This window comes from Miniopterus natalensis, chromosome X (genome assembly GCF_054644295.1).
Source record: "Miniopterus natalensis isolate mMinNat1 chromosome X, mMinNat1.hap1, whole genome shotgun sequence".
In the NCBI taxonomy this organism is placed as follows: domain Eukaryota; kingdom Metazoa; phylum Chordata; class Mammalia; order Chiroptera; family Miniopteridae; genus Miniopterus; species Miniopterus natalensis.
In genome coordinates, this window is record NC_142103.1 from 2,928,177 (window position 1) to 2,945,419 (window position 17,243).

Below are 17,243 nucleotides of genomic sequence, written 5' to 3' on the forward strand. Positions count from 1 at the left end.
TCGCAAGTGTCGGAAGACAATCGCCACTTTGTAACCACGAATCCATTGTGTGTTTTAAAAAACTGCAAAACTACATGGTAGTTAATAAACAAAGCAATGAGAATTGTGAGTCCGTGTTCTTTTGTTTCCACGCCACACACCTCATCAGATAAGCCCGAGACTAGAAATCCTGGCCTCAGGCAGGCTTTTGTCCCACTGTCCTCTTTCAGTTTCACACACTCTGTCAAGGACCTGGCTAGGGGGTCCTGAGGCAAGCCCAGGAAGATCTGGTCCCCTGAGCCTTGCCTGCCGGTCAGGAGATAGAACTGCAGGGCCCTGACCTTGGGGGAATGACCTGACATTAGTCATGCATCTTGAAACAGGAGGGTCTTTCCTCACAGGACCCCTATGTCCCCAGGCTTCTGATCAGCAGCTGAGCATCTCTAGCCCAAGTTCCAGGGACCTTCCAGGGAGGCCTGCCTAAGACTCGGGCCACCCCATCTGCTAAGTGGCATGGGACGGAGGCAGCCTGCTTCAGAAGAGGGGCCATTACACATTGCTCACAGGGACGGGGAAGGCGCTGTCTGGAGGGACCTGCTGCTGGAGAGGCTGGGACGGGACTCCATGCAGATTCGGGCCTTGCTTTGGGAAGGGGAGAAACATGGCTGTAGAGCGATCGCTGGCAAGTGGCAACACCCTGAGCACTGCTCAGACCCCTCCAAGTGTACCCCCAGGACCTTGCTCAGAAGTTTGGGGCTTGTTTTCTTTTGAACCTGTTGGGATGAGGCTGTGGTTTCTATAAGCACCGCATCTTCAAAGGGGCAGCAAGGGACCAAAGTAAGGATCTGTGTGGTATGGCCGTAGACATTTGACCCAGTGATCCCACTTCTAGGAATATATCCTAAGAGTCCCGAAACACTCATCAGAAAGAACTTATGCACCCCTATGTTCATAGCAGCACAATTTACAATAGCTAAGCTCTGGAAACAGCCCAAGTGCCCATCAGTAGGTGAGTGGATAAAAAGCTGTGGGACAGTCCCACCATGGAATACTGTGCAGCTGTAAAGAAGAGGGATCTCTTACCCTTTGGGACAGCATGAGGGGCCGAAAAGTATTATGCTGAGTGAAATAAGCCAGGCAGAGAAAGGCAAGTATCACATGATCTCACTTATATGTGGAATCTAATGAAGAAAATGAACTAACAAGCAAAATAGAAACAGAGTTATAGACACAGAGAACAGAGTGACAGCTGTCAGACGGCAGGGGAGTTGAGGGGCTGGATGAAAAAGGTGAAGGGATTAAGAAGTACAAACTGGCAGTCACAGAATAGCCATGGAGTTGTGGACTACAGCATAGAGAATATAGTCAGTAATATCAAGATAAGTATGCATGGGGCCAGGTGGATACTTGAAGCAGTAGGGGGACCACTCTGTAAAGTACGTGATTGTCTAGTCACTGTATTGTACATCTGAAACTAATACAGAATAATATTGAATTTAAACTGTAACTGAAAAATTAAAACAACTAATTAGAAAGAACTAGTCATCAAAAATAAAGAAGGGTAAAGTGGGAAGGCATTAATAAATCTTCATATTTTTCTTGGCTTTTTATTTCAAAGCAAAAGCAAAAGTTCATTTTTTTTTTAATATATCTTTATTGATTTCAGAGAGAGGAAAGGAGAGGGAGAGAGAGAGATAGAAACATCAATGATGAGAGAGTCATTGATCAGCTGCAGCCGGCAACCCGGGCCTGTGCCCTGACCGGGAATCGAACCCCAATCGCCTGGATCCTAGGTCGATGCTCATCCGCTGAGCCACACCCGCCTGGGCAAAAGTTCATTTTTTCCCATTGGTTTATTCTTTTTTTTCTTTCTAATTTGTCTTTATTGTTGAAAATATTACAGATGTCTCCCTCCCCCCCCCCATTGACCCCCTCTACCCCACTCCTGCCCCCTTCCTCCCCAGGCCTTCACCTCACTATTTTCTGTGTCCATGGGTTATGCACACATGCATATAAGTTCTTTGCTTAACCTCTTCCCACCCCTCTCCGCCCTCCCCTCTGAGATTCATCAGTCTGATCCATGCTTCCATGCCTCTGGGTCTACTTTGTTCATCAGTTTGTTTTGTTCATTAGATTCCACATATAAGTGAGATCATGTGATACTTGACTTTCTCTGCCTGGCTTATTTCACTGAGCATACTACTCTCCAGGTCCCTCCATGCTGTCCCAAAAGGTAAGATTTTCTGCTTTTTTCGGGCCACATAGTATTCCATGGTGAAATGTCTCACAGCTTTTTTATCCACTCTTCTACTGATGGTCACTTGGGCTGTTTCCAGACCTTAGCTATTGTAAACAATGCTGCTAAGAACATAGGGGTGCATAGATTCTTTCTGATTGGTGTTTCAGGATTCTTACAACATATGCCCAGAAGTGTAATCACTGGGTCAAAAGGCAGTTCCATTTTTAATTTTTTGAGGAACAGTCTGCATTCCTACCAGCAGTGTACTATGGTTCTCTTTTCTCCACATCCTCACCAACACTTGTTGTTTGTTGATTTGTTGATGGATCTATTCTGACAGGTGTGAAGGGATACCTCATTGTGGTTTTAATTTGCATCTCTCTGATGGTTAGCGACATTGAGCATTTTTTCATATATCTCTTGGCCATCTGTATGTCCTCTTTGGAGAAGTGTCTATTCAGGTCCTTCACCCATTTTTTCATTGGATTGTTCACCTACCTCTTGTTGAGTTGTATGAGTTCTTTGTACTTTTTGGGAAACAGCCCCATATCAGACACATCTTGGGAAATGCGTTCTCCCATACCATGGGTTTCCTTTGTATTTGGGGCCTGATTTCTTTTGCTGTGCAGAAGCTTTGGAGTTCGATGTAGTCCCATTTTTTGAGGACCCTCCATGCTGTTTTCCACAGTGGCTGCCCCAGTCTGCATTCCCACCAGCAGGGCACCAGGGTTCCCCTTTCTCCACACCCTCGCCAGCACATGTCGTTTGTTGATTTGTTGATGGAGCCATTCTGACAGGTGTGAAGTGATACCTCATTGTGGTTTTAATTTGCATCTTCCTGATGATTAACAACCTTGAGCATTTTTTCAAATGTCTCTTGGCCATCTGTATGTCCTCTTTGGTAAAGTGTCTGTTCAGGTCCTTTGCCCATTTTTTAATTGGCTTGTTTGTCTTCCTGGTGTTGAGTTGTTTAAGTTCTTTACATATTTTGGAGATTGACCCCTTATGCCATGTATCATTGGCAAATACGTTCTCCCATGCAGTGGATTCTGAGCGGGTTTTGTGCTGTGCAGAAGCTTTTTAGTTGGATGTAGTCCCATTTGCTTATTTTTTCATTTATTTCCCCTGCCCGAGGAGACATTGGGAAAAATATTGCTCTGAGAGACGCCTGAGATCTTACTGCCTGTGTTTTGTTCTAGGATTTTTATGGTTTCATGACTTACATTTAAGTCTTTTATCCATTTTCAGTTTATTCTTGTGTATGGTGTAAGTTGGTGGTCTAGTTGCATTTTATGCATGTAGCCATCCAATTATCCCAACACCATTTATTGAAGAGACTGTCTTACACCATTGTGTGCTCTTGCCTCCTTTGTCAAATATCAATTCACAGTATAGGTGTGGGTTGATTCCTGGGCTCTGTTCTGGTCCATTGATCTACATGCCTGTTCTTGTGCCAGTACCAGGCTGTTTTGATTCCGATGGCCTTAGAGTATAGTTTAACATCAGGTATTGTGGGTCCTCCAACTTTGTTCTTCCTTCTCAAAAGGTCCTGAGCAGGGTACCTAATAAGGGCTGCCTGCCTGGCAGTCACGGGACCCAGGGCTGATTTTCCAGGACTGAGGAGGCTAGCCCAGGGAGACCATTTCCATAATGCCTTTCTTCAGCTCCACTGAAGTCAGCAGTGCGAATATTTCATCTTCAGAGGACAAGATGAGCCTGAGGTCCTAGATTCTTCACCACAGTGGACATTCGGTGGCTCTTGAATCAAAGAACATGAGCTAATGGTCTTACAGAAGCCTTGGGACTCGAGAGTGCCTTAAACATCAAATAAACATCTGTTCTCCATGAAATGACCAACTGTGGCTTCCAGAGTCTTCTCTTCAATTTCCAGCCCATAAAATGGGCAAATCCTTTCCAATCAGTAATCAGCAGAGTCATGAGCTAGCAAAGGCCACAAGGACACCTCATTTTCAATCGTTAAAGAACCCGCTTAAGACACAATACTTTGGTAGGCAACTGAAGGGAGCTGGCTGTTTAATCAGAGACACCAGGATCCTCTCTCTGAAAAGCCACCAAGTCTTAGCCTCCAGGGCACATCCTCCCAGAATAAACTGGCTTCTTGAATAAATGCTTTGTCAGCCTGTTTAGAAGCACAAAGACCATGAGCCCGAATCTGGACCTGAGGCTCCATTAAGGATGCAGTCCTTAGGCTGAGGGGCCCCTTCCCAAATGCCTTTGCACTTCCCTTTCAGAAACAAAGGATTGGCGCTCAGAGAGGACAAAGGACCCCACTTAGTGGCAGAGCTGGGGCAAGGACCTAGGACCGGTGCAGGTGGGGCCTTTCCACGGTACCGCTCTACCTCCCTATTCAGAGTTGTCCAATTTGGTCCACAACAGCTCGAGAACATGGGTCACTGAAACCACTGTAGTATCCTCTCCTCTATGGTGAAGACGAATCTGACTTTTGTCCCATCTCACATCCAGACACTCATTTACGTTCAAGTACATATTTATGATTATCTTCCTATGGGCTTCCTTCAGTCATGGCTAGCTAACCAAGTCTTAATTTTCCTTGGTAGTGAGTCTGTGTAAAGTCGGGTCTTTGGAAAGTATCTAACCCAAGAGCAAATGAAATGATTCAATGTGCCTAGTGTCAAGAATATGGCAGGAGAGGGACACACAAGTGAGGGTGCGGTGAGCTTCTGGCAAAGAGAACAGGGCTGGCATGAGAGTGAGTCAGTGGAATGCTTTGTTTCTACAGAGCTGAATATATGCCTAGCCCCCAACTCAGTGATGGAAAGGGGAAGTACCAAAGGAGATCCAATTTGGAAATAGGAGGCCAGAAATCTGGGAAAGCACAAGCCCACCAACCTCACTGAAGAAAAGAAATGGGGTATAGAGGAGGCCTCCAGGGAGGCTGAACCCAAGGGTCTGGGGAGGGTGATTTGAGAAGGCAAATGCAGGTGCCCCAAAGTGAGGCCATCCTGGGTAGTGAAAAGAGTTCCTATGGAGAAGAAATGGAAACTAAAGTCAATCCCCTTGTGACCTGAGAAGGGTGAGATTTGAGGGCAAACAGAGCTTAATAGAGGGCTCCCCAGCACAGCAGAGGGTGCGGCTGTCCATTCACACACCAACACTGTGGGTAATGCTATGTCTGAGTTGCTTGGGGTAGCACTGAGGTTGAGGAATGAGAGGACCACTCCCAACTGTGCTGGAGCACAGCCCTACCTAAGGGACAACTTGACCCAGGGGTAAGAACATAAGAGTCTTTTTTGGGCCCATCTGAGCAGGACCCACCAGCCAGGAGGAGCAGCTGGAAGAGACCAAAGTGGAAACTTGGGGGGGGGGTTGGCATTCAAGAGCGGGGCTACCAACTGAGCCTGGGCCAACCACCATCTTCTGGGAGGGACAGTCCCCCAGGAGCCCGCCTGACCCGGGTAGTCTTGGTGATAGCCAAGTTAGGACTAACCAGGACCTGGCCCTTGAGCAATCAAATTGGCCATCAACAGGCCTCCCCCAGCTGTAGGGGTGGGAGTGGACATAGGACCGTGACTTCTCAACCCATCCAGTGCCTAGCAACGCGAAACAATGTGCCTGGCAGCAGATAAGCACCCTTTCTTGTAACATGAGCTTTATTTTTCTGTACTTTCTGAAAAGAGAGAAACTGGGGGCCCTACACACATCTACTCCCCCACACTTGGCCAGGCCCCACACCCCAGAGCAGTTGAGAACCAGCTTTGTGACATCACATGACCACTGTGACAAGCAGCCGCTTGCCCCACGACCGACAGTCTAGAATTTTCAGGACAGTACATTTGGGGCATCCCTGCTGTGACCAAAGGCATTTCTGACCCCAGTGATCAGTGATAGGATCCCTGGTAGCAAATGCTTTTTGATGTAGAGCAGCTCCATGGCTAGTCAGAGTACTAATGAGATGGGCAAAGCCAGCCCGGCCCCATCAGACGATGGGCAGGTGGGTCCCGGGGAGGCTTGGGAGACCTTGGTCTCCCATGGGGACAGAGCCGCAAGCCACGATCCAAGTCTTCAAGACAACCCGCAACCACCAGACCAAGGCGCCACCAACGTGGAAGGAAACGTTCTTCTGGGACTGTCCTTCCCAAGAAAGCTTTGGAGAATAGTGGAGGAGGATTGCTTCACGTCGGTGCGCTGGAATGATGACGGAGACACCGTGATCATCCAGAAAGACCTCTTTCAGAGGGAAGTTCTGTGCCGAAGGGGCAACGAGAAAATCTTTGAATCAGACAGCCTGAAAAGCTTCACCCGCCTACTGAACCTACACGGATTCAGCAAAGTGCGCCCAGGCGACTCTTCAGTTTCCTATCCAGGAAGTAACGTGATGGTAAAGTAGAACGTCCTCCCGTTTCCCCATTTCCCATGTTCTCTGTTACTCGACCATCTTCCCAGTAGACCAAGAACAATGATATGCTGAAAGGGTTTCATTTCAGGGCATAACTCTTTTTCACTTGAGACAGTACTTACAGAAAGACGAGAACGTATAGATTTTCATATGAAACTATAAGCCCCTTAGAGATAACCTGCAGGGATCACTAAAGAGTCTGAGAGGCCAGTTAATGTCAAATAGATGTATTTTCAACCCAAAGGACTAAAATAATTAATTTTGTTTCAGATCTACAGAAACGGGAACTTCCAGAGGGACCGGCCTTGGCTGGTCCAGAACATCAATACACAAGGAACCCAGATGACTCGCAGCTGGCCTGGGAGCGGTGGAACACCTCCAAAGAGACCCAAGAGGCAGACCCCGACAAGGTACTCCCTGAGGCTTCAGCAGAAAAGGGGTACCAAAGAAGCCGAGGAAAAGGCCCAGAGGAAACCCCCAAATTCTTGGGAACACAGTGCTACCCAGTTATCCGAGCACTTGCATCTGCAGCCCACCAGCAGTGCCATGGATATAGAATGTCCAAGTGAGGCAGGCGGCCCAAGTGGGGAGGGTCCATCTGGGCATGACATGCTTGTGCCCACGGCTACTGCCGGAACCGACGGCATGGAGGCTCTGCCCCCCAGGTCCCCAATTTACCCACGACGTGGTCCGGTGACGTCTTTGTACGACATCTGCTATTCCACCCTCATAGCTAGCTTGTCACTGGTGTCTCTACCCCCGTTACCTGAGGAAGAGCAGGAAGTCTCCGTACATTGCTATTGCTCACTCTGTGAGCAGCTTAAGGACAATGCAGGTCCCTAGTCGCAAGTGTCGCAAGACAATCGCCACTTTGTAACCACGAATCCATTGTGTGTTTTAAAAAACTGCAAAACTACATGGTAGTTAATAAACAAAGCAATGAGAATTGTGAGTCCGTGTTCTTTTGTTTCCACGCCACACACCTCATCAGATAAGCCCGAGACTAGAAATCCTGGCCTCAGGCAGGCTTTTGTCCCACTGTCCTCTTTCAGTTTCACACACTCTGTCAAGGACCTGGCTAGGGGGTCCTGAGGCAAGCCCAGGAAGATCTGGTCCCCTGAGCCTTGCCTGCCGGTCAGGAGACAGAACTGCAGGGCCCTGACCTTGGGGGAATGACCTGACATTAGTCATGCATCTTGAAACAGGAGGGTCTTTCCTCACAGGCCCCCCTATGTCCCCAGGCTTCTGATCAGCAGCTGAGCATCTCTAGCCCAAGTTCCAGGGGCCTTCCAGGGAGGCCTGCCTAAGACTCGGGCCACCCCATCTGCTAAGTGGCATGGGACGGAGGCAGCCTGCTTCAGAAGAGGGGCCATTACACATTGCTCACAGGGACGGGGAAGGCGCTGTCTGGAGGGACCTGCTGCTGGAGAGGCTGGGACGGGACTCCATGCAGATTCGGGCCTTGCTTTGGGAAGGGGAGAAACATGGCTGTGGAGCGATCGCTGGCAAGTGGCAACACCCTGAGCACTGCTCAGACCCCTCCAAGTGTACCCCCAGGACCTTGCCCAGGAGTTTGGGGCTTGTTTTCTTTTAAACCTGTTGGGATGAGGCTGTGGTTTCTATAAGCACCGCATCTTCAAAGGGGCAGCAAGGGACCAAAGCAAGGATCTGTGTGGTATGGCCGTAGACATTTGACCCAGTGATCCCACTTCTAGGAATATATCCTAAGAGTCCCGAAACACTCATCAGAAAGAACTTATGCACCCCTATGTTCATAGCAGCACAATTTACAATAGCTAAGCTCTGGAAACAGCCCAAGTGCCCATCAGTAGGTGAGTGGATAAAAAGCTATGGGACAGTCACACCACGGAATACTGTGCAGCTGTAAAGAAGAGGGATCTCTTACCCTTTGGGACAGCATGAGGGGCCGAAAAGTATTATGCTGAGTGAAATAAGCCAGGCAGAGAAAGGCAAGTATCACGTGATCTCACTTATATGTGGAATCTAATGAAGAAAATGAACTAACAAGCAAAATAGAAACAGAGTTATAGACACAGAGAACAGAGTGACAGCTGTCAGACGGCAGGGGAGTTGAGGGGCTGGATGAAAAAGGTGAAGGGATTAAGAAGTACAAACTGGCAGTCACAGAATAGCCATGGAGTTGTGGACTACAGCATAGAGAATATAGTCAGTAATATCAAGATAAGTATACATGGGGCCAGGTGGATACTTGAAGCAGTAGGGGGACCACTCTGTAAAGTACGTGATTGTCTAGTCACTCTATTGTACATCTGAAACTAATACAGAATAATATTGAATTTAAACTGTAACTGAAAAATTAAAACAACTAATTAGAAAGAACTAGTCATCAAAAATAAAGAAGGGTAAAGTGGGAAGGCATTAATAAATCTTCATATTTTTCTTGGCTTTTTATTTCAAAGCAAAAGCAAAAGTTCATTTTTTTTTTAATATATCTTTATTGATTTCAGAGAGAGGAAAGGAGAGGGAGAGAGAGAGATAGAAACATCAATGATGAGAGAGTCATTGATCAGCTGCAGCCGGCAACCCGGGCCTGTGCCCTGACCGGGAATCGAACCCCAATCGCCTGGATCCTAGGTCGATGCTCATCCGCTGAGCCACACCCGCCTGGGCAAAAGTTCGTTTTTTCCCATTGGTCTATTATTTTTTTTCTTTCTAATTTGTCTTTATTGTTGAAAATATTACAGATGTCTCCCTCCCCCCCCCCCATTGACCCCCTCTACCCCACTCCTGCCCCCTTCCTCCCCAGGCCTTCACCTCACTATTTTCTGTGTCCATGGGTTATGCACACATGCATATAAGTTCTTTGCTTAACCTCTTCCCACCCCTCTCCGCCCTCCCCTCTGAGATTCATCAGTCTGATCCATGCTTCCATGCCTCTGGGTCTACTTTGTTCATCAGTTTGTTTTGTTCATTAGATTCCACATATAAGTGAGATCATGTGATACTTGACTTTCTCTGCCTGGCTTATTTCACTGAGCATACTACTCTCCAGGTCCCTCCATGCTGTCCCAAAAGGTAAGATTTTCTGCTTTTTTCGGGCCACATAGTATTCCATGGTGAAATGTCTCACAGCTTTTTATCCACTCTTCTACTGATGGTCACTTGGGCTGTTTCCAGACCTTAGCTATTGTAAACAATGCTGCTAAGAACATAGGGGTGCATAGATTCTTTCTGATTGGTGTTTCAGGATTCTTACAACATATTCCCAGAAGTGTAATCACTGGGTCAAAAGGCAGTTCCATTTTTAATTTTTTGAGGAACAGTCTGCATTCCTACCAGCAGTGTACTATGGTTCTCTTTTCTCCACATCCTCACCAACACTTGTTGTTTGTTGATTTGTTGATGGATCTATTCTGACAGGTGTGAAGGGATACCTCATTGTGGTTTTAATTTGCATCTCTCTGATGGTTAGCGACATTGAGCATTTTTTCATATATCTCTTGGCCATCTGTATGTCCTCTTTGGAGAAGTGTCTATTCAGGTCCTTCACCCATTTTTTCATTGGATTGTTCACCTACCTCTTGTTGAGTTGTATGAGTTCTTTGTACTTTTTGGGAAACAGCCCCATATCAGACACATCTTGGGAAATGCGTTCTCCCATACCATGGGTTTCCTTTGTATTTGGGGCCTGATTTCTTTTGCTGTGCAGAAGCTTTGGAGTTCGATGTAGTCCCATTTTTTGAGGACCCTCCATACTGTTTTCCACAGTGGCTGCCCCAGTCTGCATTCCCACCAGCAGGGCACCAGGGTTCCCCTTTCTCCACACCCTCGCCAGCACATGTCGTTTGTTGATTTGTTGATGGAGCCATTCTGACAGGTGTGAAGTGATACCTCATTGTGGTTTTAATTTGCATCTTCCTGATGATTAACAACCTTGAGCATTTTTTCAAATGTCTCTTGGCCATCTGTATGTCCTCTTTGGTAAAGTGTCTGTTCAGGTCCTTTGCCCATTTTTTAATTGGCTTGTTTGTCTTCCTGGTGTTGAGTTGTTTAAGTTCTTTACATATTTTGGAGATTTACCCCTTATGCCATGTATCATTGGCAAATACGTTCTCCCATGCAGTGGATTCTGAGCGGGTTTTGTGCTGTGCAGAAGCTTTTTAGTTGGATGTAGTCCCATTTGCTTATTTTTTCATTTATTTCCCCTGCCCGAGGAGACATCGGGAAAAATATTGCTCTGAGAGACGCCTGAGATCTTACTGCCTGTGTTTTGTTCTAGGATTTTTATGGTTTCATGACTTACATTTAAGTCTTTTATCCATTTTCAGTTTATTCTTGTGTATGGTGTAAGTTGGTGGTCTAGTTGCATTTTATGCATGTAGCCATCCAATTATCCCAACACCATTTATTGAAGAGACTGTCTTACACCATTGTGTGCTCTTGCCTCCTTTGTCAAATATCAATTCACAGTATAGGTGTGGGTTGATTCCTGGGCTCTGTTCTGGTCCATTGATCTACATGCCTGTTCTTGTGCCAGTACCAGGCTGTTTTGATTCCGATGGCCTTAGAGTATAGTTTAACATCAGGTATTGTGGGTCCTCCAACTTTGTTCTTCCTTCTCAAAAGGTCCTGAGCAGGGTACCTAATAAGGGCTGCCTGCCTGGCAGTCACGGGACCCAGGGCTGATTTTCCAGGACTGAGGAGGCTAGCCCAGGGAGACCATTTCCATAATGCCTTTCTTCAGCTCCACTGAAGTCAGCAGTGCGAATATTTCATCTTCAGAGGACAAGATGAGCCTGAGGTCCTAGATTCTTCACCACAGTGGACATTCGGTGGCTCTTGAATCAAAGAACATGAGCTAATGGTCTTACAGAAGCCTTGGGACTCGAGAGTGCCTTAAACATCAAATAAACATCTGTTCTCCATGAAATGACCAACTGTGGCTTCCAGAGTCTTCTCTTCAATTTCCAGCCCATAAAATGGGCAAATCCTTTCCAATCAGTAATCAGCAGAGTCATGAGCTAGCAAAGGCCACAAGGACACCTCATTTTCAATCGTTAAAGAACCCGCTTAAGACACAATACTTTGGTAGGCAACTGAAGGGAGCTGGCTGTTTAATCAGAGACACCAGGATCCTCTCTCTGAAAAGCCACCAAGTCTTAGCCTCCAGGGCACATCCTCCCAGAATAAACTGGCTTCTTGAATAAATGCTTTGTCAGCCTGTTTAGAAGCACAAAGACCATGAGCCCGAATCTGGACCTGAGGCTCCATTAAGGATGCAGTCCTTAGGCTGAGGGGCCCCTTCCCAAATGCCTTTGCACTTCCCTTTCAGAAACAAAGGATTGGCGCTCAGAGAGGACAAAGGACCCCACTTAGTGGCAGAGCTGGGGCAAGGACCTAGGACCGGTGCAGGTGGGGCCTTTCCACGGTACCGCTCTACCTCCCTATTCAGAGTTGTCCAATTTGGTCCACAACAGCTCGAGAACATGGGTCACTGAAACCACTGTAGTATCCTCTCCTCTATGGTGAAGACGAATCTGACTTTTGTCCCATCTCACATCCAGACACTCATTTACGTTCAAGTACATATTTATGATTATCTTCCTATGGGCTTCCTTCAGTCATGGCTAGCTAACCAAGTCTTAATTTTCCTTGGTAGTGAGTCTGTGTAAAGTCGGGTCTTTGGAAAGTATCTAACCCAAGAGCAAATGAAATGATTCAATGTGCCTAGTGTCAAGAATATGGCAGGAGAGGGACACACAAGTGAGGGTGCGGTGAGCTTCTGGCAAAGAGAACAGGGCTGGCATGAGAGTGAGTCAGTGGAATGCTTTGTTTCTACAGAGCTGAATATATGCCTAGCCCCCAACTCAGTGATGGAAAGGGGAAGTACCAAAGGAGATCCAATTTGGAAATAGGAGGCCAGAAATCTGGGAAAGCACAAGCCCACCAACCTCACTGAAGAAAAGAAATGGGGTATAGAGGAGGCCTCCAGGGAGGCTGAACCCAAGGGTCTGGGGAGGGTGATTTGAGAAGGCAAATGCAGGTGCCCCAAAGTGAGGCCATCCTGGGTAGTGAAAAGAGTTCCTATGGAGAAGAAATGGAAACTAAAGTCAATCCCCTTGTGACCTGAGAAGGGTGAGATTTGAGGGCAAACAGAGCTTAATAGAGGGCTCCCCAGCACAGCAGAGGGTGCGGCTGTCCATTCACACACCAACACTGTGGGTAATGCTATGTCTGAGTTGCTTGGGGTAGCACTGAGGTTGAGGAATGAGAGGACCACTCCCAACTGTGCTGGAGCACAGCCCTACCTAAGGGACAACTTGACCCAGGGGTAAGAACATAAGAGTCTTTTTTGGGCCCATCTGAGCAGGACCCACCAGCCAGGAGGAGCAGCTGGAAGAGACCAAAGTGGAAACTTGGGGGGGGGGTTGGCATTCAAGAGCGGGGCTACCAACTGAGCCTGGGCCAACCACCATCTTCTGGGAGGGACAGTCCCCCAGGAGCCCGCCTGACCCGGGTAGTCTTGGTGATAGCCAAGTTAGGACTAACCAGGACCTGGCCCTTGAGCAATCAAATTGGCCATCAACAGGCCTCCCCCAGCTGTAGGGGTGGGAGTGGACATAGGACCGTGACTTCTCAACCCATCCAGTGCCTAGCAACGCGAAACAATGTGCCTGGCAGCAGATAAGCACCCTTTCTTGTAACATGAGCTTTATTTTTCTGTACTTTCTGAAAAGAGAGAAACTGGGGGCCCTACACACATCTACTCCCCCACACTTGGCCAGGCCCCACACCCCAGAGCAGTTGAGAACCAGCTTTGTGACATCACATGACCACTGTGACAAGCAGCCGCTTGCCCCACGACCGACAGTCTAGAATTTTCAGGACAGTACATTTGGGGCATCCCTGCTGTGACCAAAGGCATTTCTGACCCCAGTGATCAGTGATAGGATCCCTGGTAGCAAATGCTTTTTGATGTAGAGCAGCTCCATGGCTAGTCAGAGTACTAATGAGATGGGCAAAGCCAGCCCGGCCCCATCAGACGATGGGCAGGTGGGTCCCGGGGAGGCTTGGGAGACCTTGGTCTCCCATGGGGACAGAGCCGCAAGCCACGATCCAAGTCTTCAAGACAACCCGCAACCACCAGACCAAGGCGCCACCAACGTGGAAGGAAACGTTCTTCTGGGACTGTCCTTCCCAAGAAAGCTTTGGAGAATAGTGGAGGAGGATTGCTTCACGTCGGTGCGCTGGAATGATGACGGAGACACCGTGATCATCCAGAAAGACCTCTTTCAGAGGGAAGTTCTGTGCCGAAGGGGCAACGAGAAAATCTTTGAATCAGACAGCCTGAAAAGCTTCACCCGCCTACTGAACCTACACGGATTCAGCAAAGTGCGCCCAGGCGACTCTTCAGTTTCCTATCCAGGAAGTAACGTGATGGTAAAGTAGAACGTCCTCGTGTTTCTCGTGTTCTCTGTTACTCGACCATCTTCCCAGTAGACCAAGAACAATGATATGCTGAAAGGGTTTCATTTCAGGGCATAACTCTTTTTCACTTGAGACAGTACTTACAGAAAGACGAGAACGTATAGATTTTCATATGAAACTATAAGCCCCTTAGAGATAACCTGCAGGGATCACTAAAGAGTCTGAGAGGCCAGTTAATGTCAAATAGATGTATTTTCAACCCAAAGGACTAAAATAATTAATTTTGTTTCAGATCTACAGAAACGGGAACTTCCAGAGGGACCGGCCTTGGCTGGTCCAGAACATCAATACACAAGGAACCCAGATGACTCGCAGCTGGCCTGGGAGCGGTGGAACACCTCCAAAGAGACCCAAGAGGCAGACCCCGACAAGGTACTCCCTGAGGCTTCAGCAGAAAAGGGGTACCAAAGAAGCCGAGGAAAAGGCCCAGAGGAAACCCCCAAATTCTTGGGAACACAGTGCTACCCAGTTATCCGAGCACTTGCATCTGCAGCCCACCAGCAGTGCCATGGATATAGAATGTCCAAGTGAGGCAGGCGGCCCAAGTGGGGAGGGTCCATCTGGGCATGACATGCTTGTGCCCACGGCTACTGCCGGAACCGACGGCATGGAGGCTCTGCCCCCCAGGTCCCCAATTTACCCACGACGTGGTCCGGTGACGTCTTTGTACGACATCTGCTATTCCACCCTCATAGCTAGCTTGTCACTGGTGTCTCTACCCCCGTTACCTGAGGAAGAGCAGGAAGTCTCCGTACATTGCTATTGCTCACTCTGTGAGCAGCTTAAGGACAATGCAGGTCCCTAGTCGCAAGTGTCGCAAGACAATCGCCACTTTGTAACCACGAATCCATTGTGTGTTTTAAAAAACTGCAAAACTACATGGTAGTTAATAAACAAAGCAATGAGAATTGTGAGTCCGTGTTCTTTTGTTTCCACGCCACACACCTCATCAGATAAGCCCGAGACTAGAAATCCTGGCCTCAGGCAGGCTTTTGTCCCACTGTCCTCTTTCAGTTTCACACACTCTGTCAAGGACCTGGCTAGGGGGTCCTGAGGCAAGCCCAGGAAGATCTGGTCCCCTGAGCCTTGCCTGCCGGTCAGGAGACAGAACTGCAGGGCCCTGACCTTGGGGGAATGACCTGACATTAGTCATGCATCTTGAAACAGGAGGGTCTTTCCTCACAGGCCCCCCTATGTCCCCAGGCTTCTGATCAGCAGCTGAGCATCTCTAGCCCAAGTTCCAGGGGCCTTCCAGGGAGGCCTGCCTAAGACTCGGGCCACCCCATCTGCTAAGTGGCATGGGACGGAGGCAGCCTGCTTCAGAAGAGGGGCCATTACACATTGCTCACAGGGACGGGGAAGGCGCTGTCTGGAGGGACCTGCTGCTGGAGAGGCTGGGACGGGACTCCATGCAGATTCGGGCCTTGCTTTGGGAAGGGGAGAAACATGGCTGTGGAGCGATCGCTGGCAAGTGGCAACACCCTGAGCACTGCTCAGACCCCTCCAAGTGTACCCCCAGGACCTTGCCCAGGAGTTTGGGGCTTGTTTTCTTTTAAACCTGTTGGGATGAGGCTGTGGTTTCTATAAGCACCGCATCTTCAAAGGGGCAGCAAGGGACCAAAGCAAGGATCTGTGTGGTATGGCCGTAGACATTTGACCCAGTGATCCCACTTCTAGGAATATATCCTAAGAGTCCCGAAACACTCATCAGAAAGAACTTATGCACCCCTATGTTCATAGCAGCACAATTTACAATAGCTAAGCTCTGGAAACAGCCCAAGTGCCCATCAGTAGGTGAGTGGATAAAAAGCTATGGGACAGTCACACCACGGAATACTGTGCAGCTGTAAAGAAGAGGGATCTCTTACCCTTTGGGACAGCATGAGGGGCCGAAAAGTATTATGCTGAGTGAAATAAGCCAGGCAGAGAAAGGCAAGTATCACGTGATCTCACTTATATGTGGAATCTAATGAAGAAAATGAACTAACAAGCAAAATAGAAACAGAGTTATAGACACAGAGAACAGAGTGACAGCTGTCAGACGGCAGGGGAGTTGAGGGGCTGGATGAAAAAGGTGAAGGGATTAAGAAGTACAAACTGGCAGTCACAGAATAGCCATGGAGTTGTGGACTACAGCATAGAGAATATAGTCAGTAATATCAAGATAAGTATACATGGGGCCAGGTGGATACTTGAAGCAGTAGGGGGACCACTCTGTAAAGTACGTGATTGTCTAGTCACTCTATTGTACATCTGAAACTAATACAGAATAATATTGAATTTAAACTGTAACTGAAAAATTAAAACAACTAATTAGAAAGAACTAGTCATCAAAAATAAAGAAGGGTAAAGTGGGAAGGCATTAATAAATCTTCATATTTTTCTTGGCTTTTTATTTCAAAGCAAAAGCAAAAGTTCATTTTTTTTTTAATATATCTTTATTGATTTCAGAGAGAGGAAAGGAGAGGGAGAGAGAGAGATAGAAACATCAATGATGAGAGAGTCATTGATCAGCTGCAGCCGGCAACCCGGGCCTGTGCCCTGACCGGGAATCGAACCCCAATCGCCTGGATCCTAGGTCGATGCTCATCCGCTGAGCCACACCCGCCTGGGCAAAAGTTCGTTTTTTCCCATTGGTCTATTATTTTTTTTCTTTCTAATTTGTCTTTATTGTTGAAAATATTACAGATGTCTCCCTCCCCCCCCCCATTGACCCCCTCTACCCCACTCCTGCCCCCTTCCTCCCCAGGCCTTCACCTCACTATTTTCTGTGTCCATGGGTTATGCACACATGCATATAAGTTCTTTGCTTAACCTCTTCCCACCCCTCTCCGCCCTCCCCTCTGAGATTCATCAGTCTGATCCATGCTTCCATGCCTCTGGGTCTACTTTGTTCATCAGTTTGTTTTGTTCATTAGATTCCACATATAAGTGAGATCATGTGATACTTGACTTTCTCTGCCTGGCTTATTTCACTGAGCATACTACTCTCCAGGTCCCTCCATGCTGTCCCAAAAGGTAAGATTTTCTGCTTTTTTCGGGCCACATAGTATTCCATGGTGAAATGTCTCACAGCTTTTTATCCACTCTTCTACTGATGGTCACTTGGGCTGTTTCCAGACCTTAGCTATTGTAAACAATGCTGCTAAGAACATAGGGGTGCATAGATTCTTTCTG

At 47.7% G+C, this 17,243-nt stretch overlaps 2 pseudogenes; both read left to right on the plus strand.

The window, feature by feature from the left end:
- The first annotated feature begins 6,128 nt into the window (after window positions 1-6,128).
- LOC148090372 (heat shock transcription factor, X-linked member 3 pseudogene) lies at window positions 6,129-7,439 on the plus strand (annotated as a pseudogene).
- Window positions 7,440-13,568: 6,129 nt separating this feature from the next.
- On the plus strand, window positions 13,569-14,871 carry LOC148090373 (heat shock transcription factor, X-linked member 3 pseudogene; annotated as a pseudogene).
- The last annotated feature ends 2,372 nt before the right edge of the window (window positions 14,872-17,243 follow it).